Below are 21,863 nucleotides of genomic sequence, written 5' to 3' on the forward strand. Positions count from 1 at the left end.
GGCTATTTCTTACAGACACAGTACATTACTAGATCCAAGCTTCCCTCTGTGGCCCATAGAATATTATATATTGGTCCAGTATAGCCAGTATGAATGTGTATGTAAGTTTGTAATCTATCGGACTCCCTTAAGATCCTATTTTCATATGATACCTTAGGCTGCTAACACGCTCTGGCTTCCCATGATTCTGACCCAGAAAACCAGGTCCACGAAATAAATGAATGGATGAGTGTTTTTTTCTTTATTGCAACATTAATTTTTAAGAAATTAACATTGCAAACATATTTATTCTGCTACCAGCTTGAATCTTCTATGATGTTAGGAATGCCAATAAAGAGACAATGAGATGTTTGTAGGCCTACAAATTCATATGACACAAGTGTGTCAATGGGAAGTCTTTACGCAAACAAATGCACATAAGAACATTCAAGAACTTTAATTTAACTGAGTTAAGATTCAGTCCTCTGGGTGTAATATTGATGCGTTTATCAGTGTTCAATGACAATACGCCTAAAACTTTACGATGCTCCTGTGTTATGCTGCTTTTTCATGAAAGGAAGCACAACTGTGTCACACTCGCAGAGAAATGTCTTCCAGTTTTCAGATGTTCTGCTGGCGTACTTCTGTGTATCATCCACCTCTGAACTCCATTGCTCAGTGTTATTTTTGGTCCTACACAGAGACTCTGGCTTGCTGCCACTAGCAATCAGCTTCATTACTTTTGACTGTTTAAATTCTAGAACAACATTGCTGAGTAAATTGATTAAATTTCATTGGATTGGCCTGGCACTGATGATGTGCATTTAATGAGCAACCCACTGACAGTTATATGATTATCCCTTTGGCTCTAAAACTTACACTGCTCCTATCTGAAGCTTTAACTTATGTACAGGAACCTCTAGAATGGATTCAGTCTCCACAAAAAAGTATTCATCCTCTCATCTCTCCATTCAACTGCTTTGTCTCCCATTTTCCACCCCTGTCTTAATGCATATGATCTTCTTCTATACCATCATTTAATGATGCATTTGTTGTGACAATGTTAGAGGGGTTTTTAGGTGGGCTGAGCTCACAGGCAGAGCAGCCTCAACACAGTTCGTCACTGGCCATCTGCAACTATCTAACTATATTCTCATTGTTAATTGCCAACTTTCTCTTTTTAATGAAGCCTAAAGTATAGAAAATTTGCCTTCAAAATAATATTCACACACAGAAGTTAATACAGGCTAAAATCATTGTCATATTGGACACAAATGTTTTAACAATTGCATACAAAATTGTAAAGGACAGGCCTCCGAAAAGACAAATTTACAAAGATTCTCATTTTGAGGGGAGTCCAGTTACCCTCTCTCCTGTAGACATGTTTGTGAATTTGCTCCGTTTTTCTGATTAATAATAGACACGACTTTTGAATCCAAATTCCAACTGTACTGCTATGATGGTAACAGCAGCTAAAGTTTTTAGAGATAAGAAGATGAGACTAAGTCGGAGTTTGAAGCTCAACTTGAAACCAAAAACTGTAGCCGAAAACACACCCCAGAAGATCAGAAGCCACTCACTAAATAAAGTAGATTGTTTTTAAGTTTAATATCCACAATCTCACTTAGAGGTCAGACAGAAATGGTGAACTTCTATCCCTTCTTATAAGGAAGTAACGGGTCACTTATTACCAGAATTTTGCTATGGAAACTATTAAATAGTTCATTAATAATACCAGTGCCTGTAAAAAACTAAATGTTAATAGAAAAGGCAAAAATAAAAACACAAAATCAAAAGTACACTTAGAACAAAAGAATAAAATGTCTAATCGTATTCTCCATAAAATAGGGTTTAACAAAGTAATGGAAAAGCTAGGAGAAAATGAGAAAAAAAAATCCATGAAGCATCACATAACATCCACTTGTAAGCCTGCACAGGCCACAGCCTGTAGGTAACAGTTGGGGGCTGACTGACTTGAGGTGAGCCTTATCTGAGCTGGATAGTGAAGACCATTTCCTGCTATAAGGAACACTTTGGAGATCTTGCACGCCCTTCTCACCATGTTTCTGACTCTATGATACAACAAGGGACCATACAGACACTATCCACAGATCCATTCATCCATTTTGTGAACCCAGTTTTGCCATGATACTGTGGCGCCAGTCGAGTATTAACTCTGGACAGGACGTCAGCCCATGGCAAGAGCACACTCATTTATATCAGCGTTCAGAGCCCCCAGTGAATCTAGCCTGGATAGCTTCACAGTGGCTAAGGACAACATAAGCTTTGAGGTAAGGTAGTTCTACTCAGTGATCATGGTGTGGAGGGTGGGGATGTGTGACATGTTACATTAGCAGATTCAAGTAAGAATTTCACTGTACTTAGTACTTGTGACGTGACATTAATGACCCTATAAAGTAGAACACCCGGGACAAACACGCAAGGATAAAGACAGAAGGTTCAAATTCCACACATGCACTGGACAACTAAGAAGCACTTAGCATCAGCAAATATGACACCTTATTACAAGCACACTGTAGTTAGTCACTTTGCAAAATATAATAACAAATACATATTATTTCTGTATAATATGTAATTATCCCTTACGATAGTCACAAGATGACTTAGATGAAAACTGAAAACAATCCATTAGCTTTAAAAAGCTATGGATCAATACTGTGCCATATATAGTTGATAAAAAGCAATTTGCAGTAATGATTTTTACAGTCTGCTCTGTTTTGTGAGCCATGTTATTTGCGTTTTAACAGGTTATCAGTAACTGAGACTTTGACCATAAAATCCATTTCCTTCTACATTTAATACGTTGTTAACCTTTACGTGAGCTGTTTGCTCTGCTCTGCACTTGTAATTTTTGCCTATTCAATGTTTAAGTAAACATTTTTAGCTGTTTGCCAGATAAGGACTGCAATGGCTGAAGGGTTTTATTGCAGGCATCTCTTCATAAAAGGCTAAGTTGTGTCATTTGTTGTGCTTAGACGAAGGATTCCTAATGATCTTGTGCAGAAGACAAGGTCTTAAGGCGAACAGACTATTCAGCCCGATATGGCCCATCAATTTCTATTCACGGCGTGTGTTCAAAACGACATTGTGTGGACATTTGAAGATCCCCGGGGTAGTCATTTCAATCACATTCTTAGGTAAATAGCACCATTTGTCTCTAGGTATTTGTGAGAAGCAATATTTTCTGACATTTGGTTAAATCTTTCAATTGTGCTCTCACAGCCTAGATGAAGAATGCATTTTAAATGAATTGCAACCATTACCCTTATTCTTGAATATCAGAATCTACGATGTTTAACAAATTAAAAGATACCATGCAGTCTATCAGACTCATTTTGTTAGCTTATAAGCTGGCCTTTCCCAGTACCTCATCCAAATACTTCTCAAATGTTAACACCTCTTTTTCTTTAATTACAAGACCAGATCATTTGTTTCAGATTTTCATGATGCTTTGAGTGACGAAACACTTCCCTACCTTTCATCTTAAAGGTATTCTCATTCATTTCTAATGATGTTCTGAAGCCCAAGTCACTAAATGTAATATTGTCTGTATAACTGTAAATGACTTGAACTCTTCTAATGCAGACAGAAAACAAGAAACTCCTTTGGTGTTTTCGGATAGCTTAGGAATCAGCTTGGTCCTGTCTGGCCTCACACATGCTTATTATCTTTATTATTTATTTAACAAGGAGATTTACAAAGCAAGTTGTAGTACATTCAAGACTGATTAGAAGGTGCAAGAATCAAAAGCAGCAGTTAATAGGATAAAAATCTTAAGCAAGTGGGAGTAACACTACTACATAATTAAACCTGCAACTAGAATAAGACAAAAATCAGCATCCTACACCCTTTTTCAGTACAAAAGCAACCATCCTGAGGAAGAGACACTAAGCAGTCCCAAAATATGTAATGAAAAGGTGGGTTGTCAAAAGACGCCTAAAAAAGTGTAAATTGGGAGCAGTTCAAATAGCCAAAGAGAGATCATTCCACTGCTTTGGATCAAACATCAAGAAGCATTGTTCAGTCTTGACATGTCTGGCAGACAGGATGAGAAAGGGCACTTCTTGAATGGATGTATGGAGAGATCAAAGACTGGAGACACTGAGGAGGAGGAACATTGAGAGGAACATAGATCAAGACAAGAGCTCTGAAGGGCATCCTTGCAGGCAAAAGGAAGCCCATGGAGAGACCAAAACAGAGGAGAAGGAGTGAAACGAGAAATACAGAACCTCAGTCAAGCTGCTGGAGAGGTTAGATAGCAGCTGAAGAAAGCCTCACCTGGAGAAAGTAGCAATAGTCCTGGTGAGAGAGAACCAGCAATTGAACAAGGAGTTGCTTGGCCTAATTAGTAAGGAAGGGTCGGAATCACTGAATATAATGAACAAAGAAATGACATGATTGGGTGACTGGAGAAATATATTCAATGAATGAAACTGAGGAGTCCAGAGTCACACCAAGACTCCTGTGGTCCCTTGTGCCTCCTCCAGACCGCGAGGGGGCGTCCGTCCTGGTTCTGTTGGGAGCCACGGGTCGAGGGCATGGAAGCCCTACCCTGTAGGGGCCCGTGGCCACCGCCAGGCGGCGCCCCGATGCCGGTTCATCCCGTGTGGCCCTCGGCCGGGATGGAGCCCGGCGGGGCTTAGAGGACGGAGGAGGCGTGTGCCTCCTCCAGAACGCAGTGGGGCGTCCGTCCTGGTTAGACAGGGGCCTCGGGTACAGGGCTTGGAAGCCCAGCCCTGTAGGGACCCGTGGCCACCGCCAGGCGGCGCCCCAGTGCCTGTTTATTCTGGGATCCCGGCACTTCCGCCACACCAGGAAGTGCCGGGGGACGACCGGGAGACACGGGCGGCTTCCGGTGCGCAACCGGCACTTCCGCCACACAGGGGTGTGGCCACCGTTAAGTGCCGGGAAGCAGCTGGAGCCCATCCGGCTCCCCATAAAAGGGGCCGCCTCCCTCCAGTCAGCGGTGGATGTCGGAGGCAGCAGGACTGAGCTGGAGAGAGGACGGGAGGCGGCCAGGAAGGCACAAGGACTGTGGGCCCTGGACTTTGGGGAAATCGGTGCAGAGGCACTGGGGTCGTGTGAGTGTGCACTGGACTTTTATATTGTATATATTGTAAATAAACAGTGTGTGGGTTGAAAACATGTTGTCCGTCTGTGTGTGTCTGGGCCAGCGTTCACAGTGGCGTAGTCGTGCGGATCCCGGCCCGTCCATTTGGGTCGGAACCTGCGTTTTTTTTACTCTTGCTGACCCGGCATAGCAAAGCGCAACAGCGCGGGGCACGGTTCTCGGCTCAGCGGCGTCGGAGAGCGCGCTCCCGACGCAGCTACAGTGGCGTAGTCGGCAGGATGCTCCGCCTGGTGCAAGGCGGGGACCTGCAGTTAAACAAAATATTTCTGTGAACGGCCCGGCGCAGCAGCGGACCCCACACACTGGCCGCGGGACGGCCCCTGCACGACCCCGCGGGAGCATTTCGGCCCAGAAACCGCCGCCGGACAGCAGAATGGCTTTCCCCGGGTGCGGAGGAGAACCCGACATCGCCGGAGCGCAGCGGGCTCCAGTCGCGCTGTCGAGACGGACAGCCAGGCCGGCGTGGCAGCACAGAAGGCCACACCGAGGCGGGGGCCTCGGCAAGACGGGATCCGGGAGGTAAGTGCCCTGCCCTGCAATCATCGGCCCTTCGGGGTCGGCCTTACCTCTATTCCTACAGGGAGGGACGAACCGGATCCGCGTCCGTGGCAGGAGCACGCCGGGCCACGGGCTGTCGGCAGCGCGACGGCGGCAGCGAAGAAGGCTGCGGAACGGAGCTGCTGCGGCTCAAGGAATCGCTGCAGCCTATCTTGGGTTCTTTTTAGCCAACCTTTTGCCTTGCATTTCCTTTGCTTTGCCAGTTTTATTCTTCTTTTTTTTTTTTTTTTTTTAAATAAATTCTTCATTCGTATAAACTATTTTTTGGCCTTGTATTCTTAAGCCAGATAATTTAATTTTTATCATCTCCCTTGAAAGGGATTTATCTGTATTTGGTATATTCAAGGTGTATATAATTTTAAAATTTAAATGATATTGCCCCATTTTTGGGGCATGTGTAGCACATAGCCTGCCTGTTGTATTTGGGGTCAGGCTACAGGTTATGAGGTATATCACTAGGCAGGCGAGTGACAGTCAAGGCCTGGTTTGTGGGTGTCTTCTGAGGCCTGTGCTGCTTTTCACCATGTTTATGTCATCAACTCACAACACTTGTGACTGAGCACCAGTAGTAGGACTGACTGGTTTCCGTTTAGTCCTTGAGTCGTCATGTTCATTAATTTAAAACCTATTTTGTAATGTAACTTCACTTTTTATTACTGTATTGTTATATACTTTTATTATGAGTACATTATATAACATTAAAAGTATAGTATGTATTTCGGAGTTGTCAGTCTTTGATTCTGATGGGCCATAGTGGCTGCAGGTTTTCCTTACTGCCACTTTCTAATTTAGTGTTCAGTTTCTCCTGTTAATTGACTTCCTTTACATTCTTTTTTAATAAACTTGTTTTTTAAATCTTAGTCCTCTGATTTACTTCTTTTCTACTTAAATGGCAGCCAACCAAAATGATATATGAAGTAAACCAACAGATGACCAGCAACCTGCACTGAGCCAGCGCCATAGGTATACCATCACCTGCATAGCCTATCGCATACTTATGTGATAGTCTGACACGTACCTTCGCAAAAATATGACTACATGTCACATTAACACAAACCCAACACACATCCCTACAACTCTTATTGGCCAGTTTGATAGCTAATTATTTCCTGATACATGATGTTTCCATTCGTCTTCTGGTTTGGAACTTGACAAATGAAAGAAAAAGTGGAAAAATGTAAGGACAAATATGTTCTCCTGCAGAAGAAAAGGTGTAGCAAGAGGAGTAGAGATCCTGGAGGGCAAAAACTGCATGCATTTTAATGGATCACTCTCATTTCTTGTGTGCTACAAACACTGGCAACTAGATTCAGATGTATAAACTGCTTTCGACAGCATAGCCTATGTGCAAACCTATAGGATAGGCTTGAGAAAGAAGTATAGTATACATCAGCCTTAAGTCAGGGGCTCAAACTCCAGAAAGTTTCACTCCAGTTTCTTAATTTGAAGATGATTGTTGTTAAACCCGTTATTTCGCTGCTCTCATTCTGCCACAGCAGACATTTCTAATACTCTTCATTTTCCCGCCTCAGGTGCAGGGTGGCTGGTGTTCTGGTGTGCCCGCCGAGGATTGGATGGAGCGGGACCTAGGAGCTCAATCTGTGCCAAACGAGACCCGATTGGGTCAGAGGGTGGCCCACAGGAGGCAGGCGTCGAGTGGAGCTGATGACAGGTAAGCCCACTGGCGTCTGTCTCTCTTTTCCACCAGCGCTCGGCGTGAGTCGGGAATCCCTCGCCGCCCGGATCGCCGCTCAGATTTGCTATGTGTTCTAGCGCTCAGTGTGAGCAGCTGATGGGAAGGCGGTCGGCGTCGGAGAGCGCCGCGTGGGCGGAGGACGGCGGCGCTGGAACCGGAGCCGGCAGAACACAGCGGGAGTGGTGAGTGTTGCCGTTCCGTAAAGCAAGTGGGGGTTCGCGAACATGGCTGTGACTGTTTACAGGACGACCGGCTCCAGTGGCGACTTCCCAACAGCGGGCGCGGTGCAGGCGGCTAGCGAGGCTGGGAGATCGAACACGCAGGAGCTGGTAGGATCGGGGCTGCTGAGTGCCCTGGGTCCTAGCGCCCTGCGCTTCAAGCCCGCAGCTGTCTCCTGTCGCTCTGCCTGGGCGCAGACAGGGGCTGGATTTGAGCTTTGCTGTGCTCAGACCCAGACCGTCCGGGCGTCCAAGAAGAAGGAGGAACCGAGGGTGAATGCCGGTTCCTCCGATGGAGAGGGCGGCGCTGGGTGCGCGCGTCTGGAGAAGGCCGTCCTCTGTGTGGGCAGAGGAGATCCCTGGCGGCTGGGCGAGCTGCCTGCGAGGCGGTGCAGCGGACAACAGCGGCGGGCATGGAACCTGCGACGGAGGACTTCGGCAGGCAAGTCAGGGGCTGTCGGAGGGGCAGGAGCACTGCGGTCGGAGACCGGCAGGGCACTCGGGTGAGTGTCCTGGCGTGCTTCTGGCCCTCTTTTCCCTTTTCCACAGGCCCGAAGCCCGGCAGTGCTGAGGCGCGTCGTCAGGGACCTGCCCTCCTGAAAGCGAGCGCTCGCTGGGGCTCCACGCCGGGAGGCCAATAGTGTCCCAACTGCGGGGAACAGCGGGGGCGAGAGTGGCGCAGGCTATGGGGGCACGTTTGCGCGGAGGGTGCGAGCGGATGTCCCAGGGTGCTGTGTTGGACCCTGGGGGCAATGAGGACCCTCACGGGGCGTGCTGCCCTTTCGGGTTGTGCCGTTCGGACCCACGTGTCCTCGCTAGGGCACCTCCAGACCGAGGGGGCGTCCGTCCTGGTTCTGTTGGGAGCCAGGGATCGAGGGCATGAAGCCCTACCCTGTAGGGGCCGTGGCCACCGCCAGGCGGCCCGATGCCGGTTCATCCCGTGTGGCAATCGGCCGGGGATGGAGCCCGGCCGGGACGCCTTAGAGGACCAGAGGAGGCGTGTGCCTCCTCCAGAGCAGTGGGCGTCCGTCCTGGTTGACAGGGGCCTCGGGTACAGGGCTTGGAAGCCCAGCCCTGTAGGGACCGTGGCCACCGCCAGCGGCGCCCAGTGCCTGTTTATTCTGGGATCGGCACTTCCGCCACACCAGGAAGTGCGGGAGACGACCGGGGAGACACGGGCGGCTTCCGGTGCGCACGAGCACTTCCGCCACACAGGGGTGTGCCACCGTTAAGTGCCGGGAAGCAGCTGGAGCCCATCCGGCTCCCCATAAAAGGGGCCGCCTCCCTCCAGTCAGCGGTGGATGTCGGGAGGCAGCAGGACTGAGCTGGAGAGAGAGGACGGGAGGCGGCCAGGAAGGCACAAGGACTGTGGGCCCTGGACTTTGGGGAAATCGGTGCAGAGGCACTGGGGTCGTGTGAGTGTGCACTGGACTTTTATATTGTATATATTGTAAATAAACAGTGTGTGGGTTGAAAACATGTTGTCCGTCTGTGTGTGTCCGGGCCAGCGTTCACACTCCATACCATGACTAATGGAGGTAGGATAACATCTTCAAGATGAATGATTAGCAAGAAATCTGAGGAAGCAGAATCAGAAGGCAAGTACAAGATATCTGACTTTGACAGGTTAAGTTTAAGGTGATGGGTATTCATCTGGGATGAGATGGCAGAGAGATAGCAGGAAACCTGGACTGAAATCTGTGGGTTGTAAAAAGGAAATGAGAAGAAGATCTGTGCAAAAGGTGGTAAGTGTGATGGGTATTCATCTGGGATAATCAGATAGCAGATGGTAAAGTGGTTGAAAATGGCTCACAAACAAGTACGACAGTGCTGTCCGTGCCAGAGTATGGATTTAATGTACAAGTAAGATCAAATATATTAATGGCTTACTGTAAACCTGCAATATATAAATGTTCGAAGTTACTTCAAATTATAGGTTAGAAGTTATAGCAACAGGGCTCACTCCAATACTCCAGTCTAAGTTTAAAATATTTGTAGTTATTTTTCTACTGAAGACTAATATTATTTTTTGTTAAATAAATTTGGGACTGAAATATTTAGCTTATTTTTATTTTCAGATTATGTGGACACAGTGTGTCTGCATTGCGTGTTGTTTGCTGCTTGGAATGTTTGTCGTTTTGTATTTTGTAGATAACTAAGTGGATTTATTGGTTGTGAACTGCCTTGCCCATCGTGAGTTTTATCCTTTTTTTACTAAGATAAACTATTGGAAGTATTTAAAGATATTTAATTTATTCCTTGAAAGAATCTGTAGGTATATAAGTGTATATAATTGTAATTTAAAGAATGCATGGGGATTGCACATAACTCGTTGAAATTTGTCATGGCACTAGGGTATATAGGCAGGTGACGCAAGCTGTTTGGGTGTCTTCTGAGGCCTGGAGTGCTTTTCACAATGTTTATGTCATCAACTAGTTCACAATGTACTGAGCACCAGATAGGACTGACTGGTTACGATACCTTGAAGTCTGTCATGTCATTAATTCATTTTAAATGACTTACTTATTCTGAATGTAAACTTTTACATGAGTACATTATATTTAAAGTCATGTATGTATTTGAGTTGTCAGTCTTTATTCATGATGGCCATATTGAAGGTTTTACTTACTGAAATTTAAGTGTTCATTTTTGTTAATTATCTTTATTCTTTATTATAATAACTTGTTTTTAAATCTTGTACTCGATTTACTTCTTTTCTTACTGTATAATGGGCAACAATGTATATGTAGTAAAAACAAGATGTACAGACTACTGAGCTAGCCCTGTATAATCACCTGCATTACTATATATTGAGTGATAGTCTGATCATTTCTAAAGATTGACTCTTACGATTTTAACCAACACATTCACCTTATTCCAGTTTGAGCTTTTTCCTTATATTTTCTTGTTTTGTTTGAAGACATGAAATTGGAAAATGTTAAGGACTTGTATTCTGAATGATGGTTAGCAAAGTTTAGAGATCAGGAAAATCATCATTTAATGATCATTCATTTCTGTGTGCTAAACACTGTGAATGATTCAGAGTATAAATGTTCCAGCATAGCCTTGTGCAAGACCTTAGCATGCTTAAAAGATTATGTATCATCAGCTTACATCAAACTAGAAGAGACCATTTTTAGGACTGATGTTGTTAAACCTTTGCTGTCTATTCTACTATTTTAATACTCTTATTTTTTTTTTCTAGAGAATTTTTGAGTGACTAAAGATCCACTTACTGACTTCACTTTTTCAGACATTGACTGATGGACCAGTTTGAGCTAGACTTCAATTGTGTTGTATCTCATTTATTTGCCATTAGAAAACTTGTAATTAAAGTAGTCCTGATTCTTCACTAGAAGTCGTAAAATAGAAGAAGTAAACACGGAAAAACTGGACATTTAGCAAGCATGTTAAATGAACCTGCTAGCCACCAACTCAGGATAAGTTGACACCTCTTAGACAAAAGCAAGAACATTAGAAGAAGCTTAAATCTCACATTTATTACAAGTCTTGAGGTATTCAGAAAATTTGTCACTCTTGCTGGGGAACTTAAAAGGAGTGGAATTGGTTTGTCCATCCAGGTGGGTGTGCGTAGATGGCATTGCTGCTTCCTCCTCTCGAATGTTGCTGTGCACAACTGCACTCCTTCAGTGTCATACAACTCTTGACCGCTACTTGTGAAACTAAGGATGAAACCAGAAGGTTGATCCCTTAAGTCAGGCTATCAAGTTGACTTTCTGAGAAGAGCGAGATTATTTAAATTCATGTTAGTTTAAAATTATTGAGGGTTCAAACCTTCTTTTCTATTTTCAGGATAAGTGCTTTGTTGACTAAAAGATTATCATTAATAACTCTTACCTTATGAACATTCAGAATGACTTCAGTTCTAATGCATAATCTTGATTATTGGTTCTGTTCAGTAAAATACATAGCTGGTCTACTTAAATCATCAGTTAATAACATAACAGAGTAAACATGGTCAATTGGCAATGAATTAGCAAAAGTTCAGATTTAGCAATGCCATGTCAAGAATTCAGTTAGCTCCTTTTATTATAATCAAAAGGTTAGACTAGCATCTGCTTTAAAGCACATTATTAGAATATGGTATTAAAACATTTATAAGTCATGAATATACTGTATCATAGGAATTTTATAGGATTGGGTATATGTAATTACTGTTCCCGGAAAGATACGCATGCACAACATGACACAGATCAGAGCCTCGAGAAGAACAGAAGGCACTCTTGCTTGCTTAAAGCCTGCGATTATATTTAATGCTCTGTTTGATATTTGGTCACAAGTTAGGGTACCTTTGCGGCCAGGACTAGATAAGTTCTTGTGCTGACAATAAAGATTTTTCTTCATTAGTAGAGCTTTAACTTAAAGGACGGACATGATTCTGGTTAACATAAGCATTGTTATCAGGAAATAAGCTGTATGGACTGTGTGTTTGGAGAACACATTCAGAGTGTCTTGCAAGAAAGAGATGATAGAGTCTTAAAGAGCTGAAATGTCTTGAGGCAAGTGAAAATCTAGCTTCAGATTGGAGGTTTTGGTTTTTGCATTGTTTTTTACTCGATGGCTGACTAGAAGTGCTTATGTATGCCCATTTTAGATATAAATAATACAACTTTTCTACAAAATTTGTGTTGAGTAACGTTGGTTCTCAGATAAATAGCAAGTGGCACGAGCAATTGATAATCTGAAGAGCGATCTGAGTGTAGTTATGATTTTCTAGATTGAATGAATGTCCATTAATTTTAGACGAGCATTCTAAACAGCTTCAAAGTTCAATTGGAACAAAGTCTTTAGGTTGAGTACAGGAGTTGTCAAATGTTAAAGGTTACTGACAATTCGGTAAGTACTTTCAGAAACAAGGATGGTCACACTTAATTCATGACCATCTTGCAAGTAAAGTCTCTCAGTGTTTACGAGCAAGGCTCTTGTGGCAAGCTGAAACACTGCTGCCAGGTATTTTTTGTCAATGTGTGCATGATGCATGTTCTTTTCCTGCATGCTCTAGACAATGGCTACTTACCTCATTTACAGCATTGAGAAGTATAACTCTTCTTCAATTCTTTAACATCTTGCATATCCTTATTATATGAGATGATTTAAGTGGGAAGGAGTGTTTTCAGGTCTATATCCCAAATGTTGACTAGTTGAGCCCTTCCTTTGAATGAAGCAGCAGGATCTTTAAGGAGTTATTACTGACAAATGCCTCTGAGCCATTACCCACTAGAGCTTTCAGGAATCAGAGGACTCTGATCTTCTAAACCATTAGCTCATAAAAGTTCCAGTGAGAATAAACAGTTGGCCATGAGCAAGTAGTCTTCAAACAGTTGTTAGCAATTCGATCATATAAGAGATCTAGTAGCATAGCTATGGAACGGCAATACCAAAACTCTAAGAAGAGGAATTATTTATTTTCCAGATCATATCGTTATGATTTGATTGTGGAGGATGCCTTTTTGCAATACAGAGCCTGAGCCTTTTAAATATCAAAATAACAGATATGGACATGAGTTTTATCCTGTGATCTGGCAGTGTAGGCTGCAGGAGACAAGGTGTGCTTGATGGAAGTACTGTCTAACAGCTTCTTTTGAGTGTAGCAACAAGGCAATGATACCTGCCAGAACACCAATTGCTTCTGGATTGAAAGTGTCGGGGGGCAGCTGGACTTAAAGCCGTCCAGGTCAGAGACGAGCGGTCAGAAGTAGCTACTCGGGGTAGGATTAGTTTGTTTTTTGTTTGTTTGGGAGAAGGCCTTTGTGCACTTATATAATAATATCAATTGGACACTTGCTCTCCTGAGGTCTAGAAAATGGAGCTCGAATCTTACACTGATTTATACACTGCATATGAATGAAAGGTACAAACTACATGTACCTACTTCAAACACTCATAGTCCTTCTGGATTAAATAGGATAGACTGAGAATAAGTTTCATCCGTTCACGAGAAAGGCAGGTTTAAACATACATTGCAGTTTTTCATTTTTACAGAGAACCTGGTGTAAAGCCTGCAGATGTCAATAGCCTACTTTTAGAAAGTAAACATGTGCTGACAATGCTTATAACGATTGTAGAATACTACAAGGCACCATATTTACACTTCATATCCTTAATTCTGATAAGCTTGTATGTTCCAGTCACTTTCATTTGCAGTTCTTGAAACGATTTAAACATATTGACAGTATTTCATTAATGCTATGGGATCATGGTTTGAAACTCATCATGCTTCATAATACGAGTGTAAGAACAGTTGTGAGCAATAAGAACCTACATTGTGCATCCAATAGCATAGTAGCTGCTGGAGGCTATGTACCTGGCCAAAAGGTCTGATTCTTTGTCAGATCAACAATGTTACTCGGAACTGTCTTATCCGCCATTTTTTCACATGATTACCTCTTTTCTTATCTCATGTGAGGTGCAGTGCATACAGCTCATTAGGCATGCAGCCAGTATAGAGCAGGACGAATCCAGCAAGTGTTGGGCACTAATGTAAACCTGGTCCAAGTCCTGAGTTTCGCCAAGCTTCAGGAAATCAAGTAACTTTACATAGAGAATATTCTCATGCTAATAGGAATCAAACAAAATTCATTGCATGCTAGTTAAGGAAAAGATACAGAAGAACCAAGTCTCCTATTCTTAGTTTCAGGAACAAATAATTTGCTGAGAAATGTTTTGTGTTATATAAGATATGTCTTGGCCACATATTTGACATATTTGAAGGTCTGAGTCAAGCAAGCCAACATGACAACAAAGAAAGTGTGTGTGCTAGTCTAACACGTTTCTAGAATTTGTGGTTTATGGTAAACTGTATTTTTTCTTGTTTCAGAACCAACTTAACAAAATCAAGTAACATTACATCAATGAATTTCTCATGCTAAAGGACATCACACCTTCAGAGATTCATTCTTGCCTAGTCAATGTGTACCAGGACCAATCTCCTTCTTATTCTAAACTCAAGAGATTGGCAGCAGAAATCTGTTGTGGTAGGATATGTCTTGAATATGACAAAAGGTCTGGCCAACCACTGACAACAGAAGAAAGTTTCACCATAGTGAAGCAAAATGTAATGAAAAGCCCAAAAGTGACACTAAATTAGATTGAAGACCTAATAGGAGTCAGTTAAATGTCGTTTGAATCCATTTATCATGAATAATTTGGCATGAGCAATGTCTCAGACTGTTGATTCCTGAAATGATAGTATCATGAAATCTGATGTTCCATGACAAATCTCAAGCTAATAAATTCAAAATTTAAGGAGGGCTGCATTGCTATAATCTCACTGTAGTCAGGCATATAATATATATGTCTGGAGACAACCACAAAAAAAGTTTGCTTAAAACTGGGTGGGAACAACTAGACGGCTCACTGAATGTCATTTTTATAAACTAAACCAGCACCTCATGAAGGACATGGTCAAGGTGGGGCCGGTGACTTTGAAATGCAAAAATCAGAGGTGCTCTCATTACTCTGGTCAAACAGAGAGTAAGTTTCTGTTTACGATGAACTGTCTACAGTCGAAAAGTCCCCTAAAAAAACTCTATTAAACATATAAATATATGTTGTGTGCAGAGAGCATATTGCACGTTTTAAAAATAAAACTTAACCTGATGCAAGGGAAGAACCTTTCTGTAGCATCAGATTACACATTGGCATTTGATGCCATCTATAGACGAATGGTAAACACGAACAATATGTTACTGCACGTGCTGCGTGTGCTCTCTATTATTCAGTGTTACAACGATAGCGTAGGAGTCAAAGTGAGTTTGAAAAGACATAGAGGCTATTTTTATGAAAATATGAACTGCAAAGTATGCATTTAAAGTAAACAGTGTGTCACACTTTGTCAAAAGGACTGTTGGTAAGAGAGCTGATAACAAAGATCCAAAGGAGATGCAGATTTCAGGACTCAAAACACCAAATCAACAAATCTGCTTCAGAGCACCAGTAAAATCACAACAAGGCTTCATAACATTCAACTTCTGACTGCACGTCTAAATGAGTAACTAATGAAATTTAATATTACTGTTTAACTGAAAATGCAAACACGGCATAATAAAATAGCCACGTCGTTTTACCACGTTGTATATCCATAGACTGCAATGCTTATCTAAACTCTGACATTTGTTTTTATGTCATATAGTGATGCAATAGTTAAAATAACAGAAGATATATCATAGCTGACAGAGGCACTTTTCAAATGTGTGGCATCCAGTAGCTGTGGTGGTATACATGTGAATGCATTTGTTTGTCTTCAACGCTGTCAACAATTTTGTATTCGTACCTATTGTCTCATTTCCAAATAAAATATTTTTTTCAGTTTTAGAAGCACTGTTTTTTTATACAGGTATTGTCAAGCTTGAGTAACAGAGTTAGTTGCAAGACAGACAGGAAGGCAAGTCCAGGTTTCCAAGGAAAATACAGGTACTGTATTACTGTAGCGAGAAGGCAGGTACAGTTCCAAGACTTCATTAAAAATAGCAGCTGTTACTTCAGTACTCAAGCACACGAGGTACGATTCATGACATGGAGGAAATTGTCCGACCTTAGCTTCCATCTTCAGGATAGGAGAACACCAGCAGCTTGGAATCACTGCTAGGGCAGATCAGGAGAGTGTGAGGAGAGCAGGTCAAAGCCCAGAATTAAATGTTGTAAACCTTGTGCAACAATCACGTTACGTGGTAAGTCTGATCCTGCCGATTGCTTTGCCCTTAGTTTTACGTTTACCAGATACAGCAGAGCAGCTATGGAGCTGTCCTAGTGCCACTGGCATTAGAGATGGCGAATCGCTATGAATTTCATTACAATGGAATTCCTCCTGTATTAGGGCAGCCATAACTGCGCTTTTTCTAGTTAACACTAGTGGCATTTTGGATTCTCTTATTCATTCCCAGATGAAGACTTAAAGAATTCACACAAACAACTAAGATGAGGATATGTACACAAAAAGGTCTAAAACTGGTGAAGCATTTAGGAAAAGTCAGGCCAAGAAATAATTCACTCCAGTTATCTTTAATACACAGTAGATGGCATACAAAGTTATGGTCAAGGTCTTCATTAAGTCCTGGGGCTTCATGTATAAACGGTGCGTACGCACAGAAATGTTGCGTAAGAACTTTTCCACATTCAAATCGCGATGTATAAAACCTACACTTGGCGTAAAGCCACGCACTTTTCCACGGTACCTCATGCCTCGTCGTACGCAAGTTCTCCGCTCGGTTTTGCAGACTGGCGGCACCCAGCGTCAAAGCAATGGTACTGTTCCTGTATGGTTACTCATTATTTTCCTGATGCGGCTTTATAAATACACTGAAACTAACCGCATATTGTTTATTAGTGTAACGCATCTGATTGTAATTAACTTGTAACAATATACAGTAATGGTCCAGGGAACAGCCATAGTATTCCAAATACCATAACTGCTTTAGTGTTGTTACTCTCACTTCTCCTTCTTCTTCTTCTTCTTTCAGCTGCTCCCGTTAGGAGTTGCCACAGCGGATCATCTTCTTCCATATTACTCTCACTGCACCACTCGGAGTATTTATATCACTGTATCTGAGTGTGAATCACAGCAGCGGCTGTTTGGAAAGAGAATTATTGGTATACAGTTTCATGGACACGCTGTCTCAGCCACTGCAAAACGTTTCAAAGCCTTTCCTGTACGGACCTCGCTGTTCAGAAACAGTTTCATCCCAAGAACTTTAAATGCTTTAAATACTTATAAGTACAATCACCCCACTGTAAACTTGCGCTACAGTTATAATATCGTACAACCTGAGCCACTTTATAAAGTGCGTATTTACATATGATGACGATATCATTTTAAAGGTGAAATGCAGCAAAATATGTTTATTAAACTATACAGATAAAACTTTAACTTCATTTAAATAATCTATATTCTTCACTGGGAGTGTCGTTAAGGATAGAATAATTAAACATATACTACGAAGATATTTCAGTGTTCCTTAAACGTGTTGAAGAATCGGCGCTAAGCTTACAGATGGCTTAACGTCTGTTACAGAGCTGATTGTGTGGTGATCGGTTACTTGGGGAAAGAAAAGCACTGACTGCAGTGACAGCTACGCCAATATATATTGAATATAAAACAGAAAGAGAAAAGAACAACACAGCTAAAAACGCAGCGACAAATTTCGGCAAAAGTCAAATGCTTGTGTCATGAGCACGAGGTGGCTATGCAGTGTCTGCAACGGATGTGGCCATACACCGTGCATAAGCTACCTCACTGACATTGGCGGGCGAAGGAGCCACCGATTCTTCCTCTGCCCAGTGCCACCACAAGCCTAGAGCCGCCCCGATTGTACTGCTGCAATAAATTATTTCATCGAAGTGAAACACATGTTTAATAACATGCTTTAACTCCTATCATCATGAAAATGACATCACGTATACATCTCAGTATTTTAGTTATTCAGAGAGCTGTAATATCACGAATGTAATGGACTCTGTGTCCAGTTGGAGGAAGAGAGCCGGTTTAAGAAGCAAGTAGTGATTCACACACATAGAGCACAGAGAAGATCAAATACAAAACAAAGCATTTAACGTGCTATACTTTAATTACGATGTGATTTGAGAAACTGGTTAATTAAACGATTTTAAGATGAAGTTTATGATGTTCTACTTTAATGACAAAATAAACTACGTGATTAAATGTCGAGATTGAAGCTGACATTTTGTGCTTTTTCCCCACTGTGTGCCTTTTTTTCTCTGTACCCTAATAAACTTTCATATGACACTCAGACAGTGGGCTACAACTCGGCTTTTCACGGCGACTTTGATATGTGACTTCTTTTTGATTTCCGGCACTTTGTGAACGTGAGCTTTCGAGTTTCTCCAACACGCTATGTCACTCGATCAACTTCCTTTTGTTGATTATACCACGGTTTATTTGAACAAATAGTATGTTTTTCCTTTGCCTCCACTTGGTATTCGCTGAAATTCTTATATTTCCCCCCGTGCTTTTCCCATTGTCTTTTCACAGAAGGCTGAGCTTAAGGGCGATTTATATTGATTTGCATATTCAAAGGAGGCGTAATTCTGGGAGGATTTGGGGTGTTACATAAAGCGCGTGCACGAACGTTACTTTTCACACTGATCGGGATTTATGTAGCAGAAGAATGTGGAAGTTGGAGTACGCACAGATTCCTGCATCTGGATTTTTCTGTGCATAAGCACATTTCGGCTTTTGTGCTTACGCCATGTTATAGTGCGAGTTCTACGCACGGCGTTATACATGAGGCCCCAGGTCAATATGCAGACTGAGGATCATAACTGTTAGGACTGTCCAGCTAGGGTTCTTCCCCTGACTGAAGAGTTTTTTTGTGTTTTATGAATTTTTTTGTGCTGTTTCAAATATTATTTTTTGCTGTTAATTATGTTTTTGGTTTTGTTTTGTCTGTATGTTAATTGCTTAATATGGTATTATTTATTTTTGAATGGTGTATTTTAAGAGGATAGATGGATTTCTGGAATGGATAGTTGGAAGGCTGTATTCCATGTATTAGTTTTCTTTGTTCTTTGCCCAGTCTTTGAGGCCTGCTTCTCTTTTTGTGCTTCACTGTGGTTGGAATCACAACAATAATTTGACCAAAACAGACAGACATTAAGACATTTAAACATTAGAAAATTATTGATGAGAACAGGCCATTCGGCCCAACAAAGCTCGCCAGTCCTATCCACTTTATTCCCCCAAAAAAACATCATGTCTAGTTTATAAGGTCCCTAAAGTCCTACTGTCTATCACATTACTGGGCAGCTTATTCTAAGTGTCTATGGTTCTCTGTGAAAAACAACTTCCTAATGTTTGTGTGAAATTTTAATCATGTCTTATCTTGAGCTCCTTTTGATTAAAATGAAAAAACTTCATCTCCTTTAATCTCTACTCATAGCTCATACCACTCAGCCTACTTGTTCTCCTCTGAATTTCTTTTGCACCGCTTTGTCTTTCGTGTAGCTTGGAGGCCAAAACTGCACCCAGTACTCCAGAAGACCTCACTGTTGTGTTATAAAGCTTAAGCACGACCTCCTTTGACTTTTAATCTACACATCAAGCTACAAACCTAACATTCTGTTAGAATTCCTAATGGCTTCTAAACACTGTCTTGACGTTAACAATGATGAGTCCAATATGACTCCAAAATACTTATTGTAGAGCAGTTCATCCAAAATGTGAATAGAACTGGAGACCAGCTCTCAAAGGGAAACTCATTCAAAAATAAATAAAATTGGGTACTTTAAATTTGCCTAAAATATCTAAATGTACACCGTCATAACAATCGAGTCATTAAAAGCTCTCAGATCTGTGACCTGAACTACTGAGATGGTAGCTTGAGACCAGATAGACACTGGTAGATCTGGTCTAACAAACCAGAGGGTAAGCTACTGGTGACCTTAATCTGTTGCATATTTCATAAGTATCTATTATTATTTATTATTATTTTAAAAATGCTTCCTTTTCTTTTTCATAACTTCTTTAACACACTACTTCTCCTCTGCAAAGCGCGGGTATTTTGCTAGTTTTTAGTAAAATGCTTTCCGATATGTATAAAAAAACCTTTTTGATCAAATTCTAATATACATTATATTCAAAACAAAGAGAGCTGGTAATGATAGACTCATGACTACAGTGAATAATGGAAGGATGAACTGATAAAAATATACTGTACACATAAAAGGGCAGATAAAACCACTCCAATTCCAATATCTGACACATCTACTTCAGTTTATGAAAGGCAAGATAAGGGCAAGATGTCTAAGCACTAAAACATCAGAAAAGCATTTTTAGCAGTGTAAATGTATTTTGTGCTTTTAAACTCCAAACAAAAATCAGATTACTCAGGAGAGCAATAATTGTGGCTAGCATTTTAATTAACCTCTTGTTAATAATTAACACATTTCAGAAATTTCTCTGCATACGTGACATAAGCAAGAAATGGCTAACTTATGACAGGATTAATTTATCTGAGTCCATTAATACACTTAAAAAAAATCTTCCTACTTCAGCTACCTAACAACATTAGTAAGTTTACATTCACTGACTGTAGGTGCTGCTGTATGTGTGCTTTAAAATCGGGGCTCGTTCCTCAGTTTTTGCTCTACCTTGAAGCGTTTTGCTTTGCTTTATTTGGATTTGATGTTTTGCCTCTGCCTTGTATGAATTTTGCCTATGTTTTTTAACTCTGTGCTCTCACATTGACAGATAATAAATATAGTTACTTTAATTTTTATATCTGCTGACTTTTAACTTTCGCTTCTACTACAGTTGCTGGTTACTCCACTTCTAATTTCACACTCCCAAATCTGTATGCAGCCTTCTTAATATTCTCCCTTGCACTACCTGAAACAATGTCAGTGTCATGATTGTTCATGCACTCCTTTTATTTTCCATAGGATTTTCATAGTCCTGCGATGGGCTTGCGCCTTGTCCATGGATTGTTCCTGTCGTGTACCATATGCTTGCTGTGATAGACTCCAGCTTTCCCACAGCCCTTCTTTGAATACAGTGGGTCTGAAAAATGAATGGTTTTCAAGTTGACTGAATTTCTTTCTGTCATTAATCTTTATATATTTGACTGACTTAATTGCATTTTATTATTTTCCTCCCACAACGCTATTTTGAATTTCATGGATGTTGCCATCTTTTACTGCTTTGCATTTTGAATGCTATGAAGTTGCTATGGATAATGGCTACACATGCATAATTATGTATAAAAGATGGTGATATTGACTTTTGCCTTTTCCGAGTTTGCAGGTAATCTTAAAACCTTCAGTGTTTTGTTTGAGAATATTTTCTTGAATCTCTTTTTGTTCTGACCTTTTGCTCTGCTTTTTGACCTCTTTCTTCAGTTCTGATTTGGGTTTTAATGATTGTATTTAGAGTTCTCATAATGACCTTAGGCTACGTGTAACACTTGCTGTTCTCCTGATCCTGTTGTCCTGCTCTTGTGGTGTTTCTTGGTTAGGTTTCACCTGCAGGACAGACATTCTGAAGTGCTGTGAGGAGCCCGAGACACACCTTGGTGTAACAACTACTTAACAGATTAATTAATGCCTTGTTTTCAACACCATCACCATTAAGTAAACTTAATTAAACTGAAAGCAAAAATGAAAATACTGTCTGATATTTACAGCTTACAGGCATATCTTGATGTACAATTCTTGTCTTTCTCAGCTTAGTGTACTAAAACTCTTGAAACAGAATCCTTTTCTATCATTTACAATGCTGTGCCGTCAA

The sequence above is a fragment of the Polypterus senegalus genome, chromosome 13 (genome assembly GCF_016835505.1).
Source record: "Polypterus senegalus isolate Bchr_013 chromosome 13, ASM1683550v1, whole genome shotgun sequence".
NCBI classification, from domain to species: domain Eukaryota; kingdom Metazoa; phylum Chordata; class Cladistia; order Polypteriformes; family Polypteridae; genus Polypterus; species Polypterus senegalus.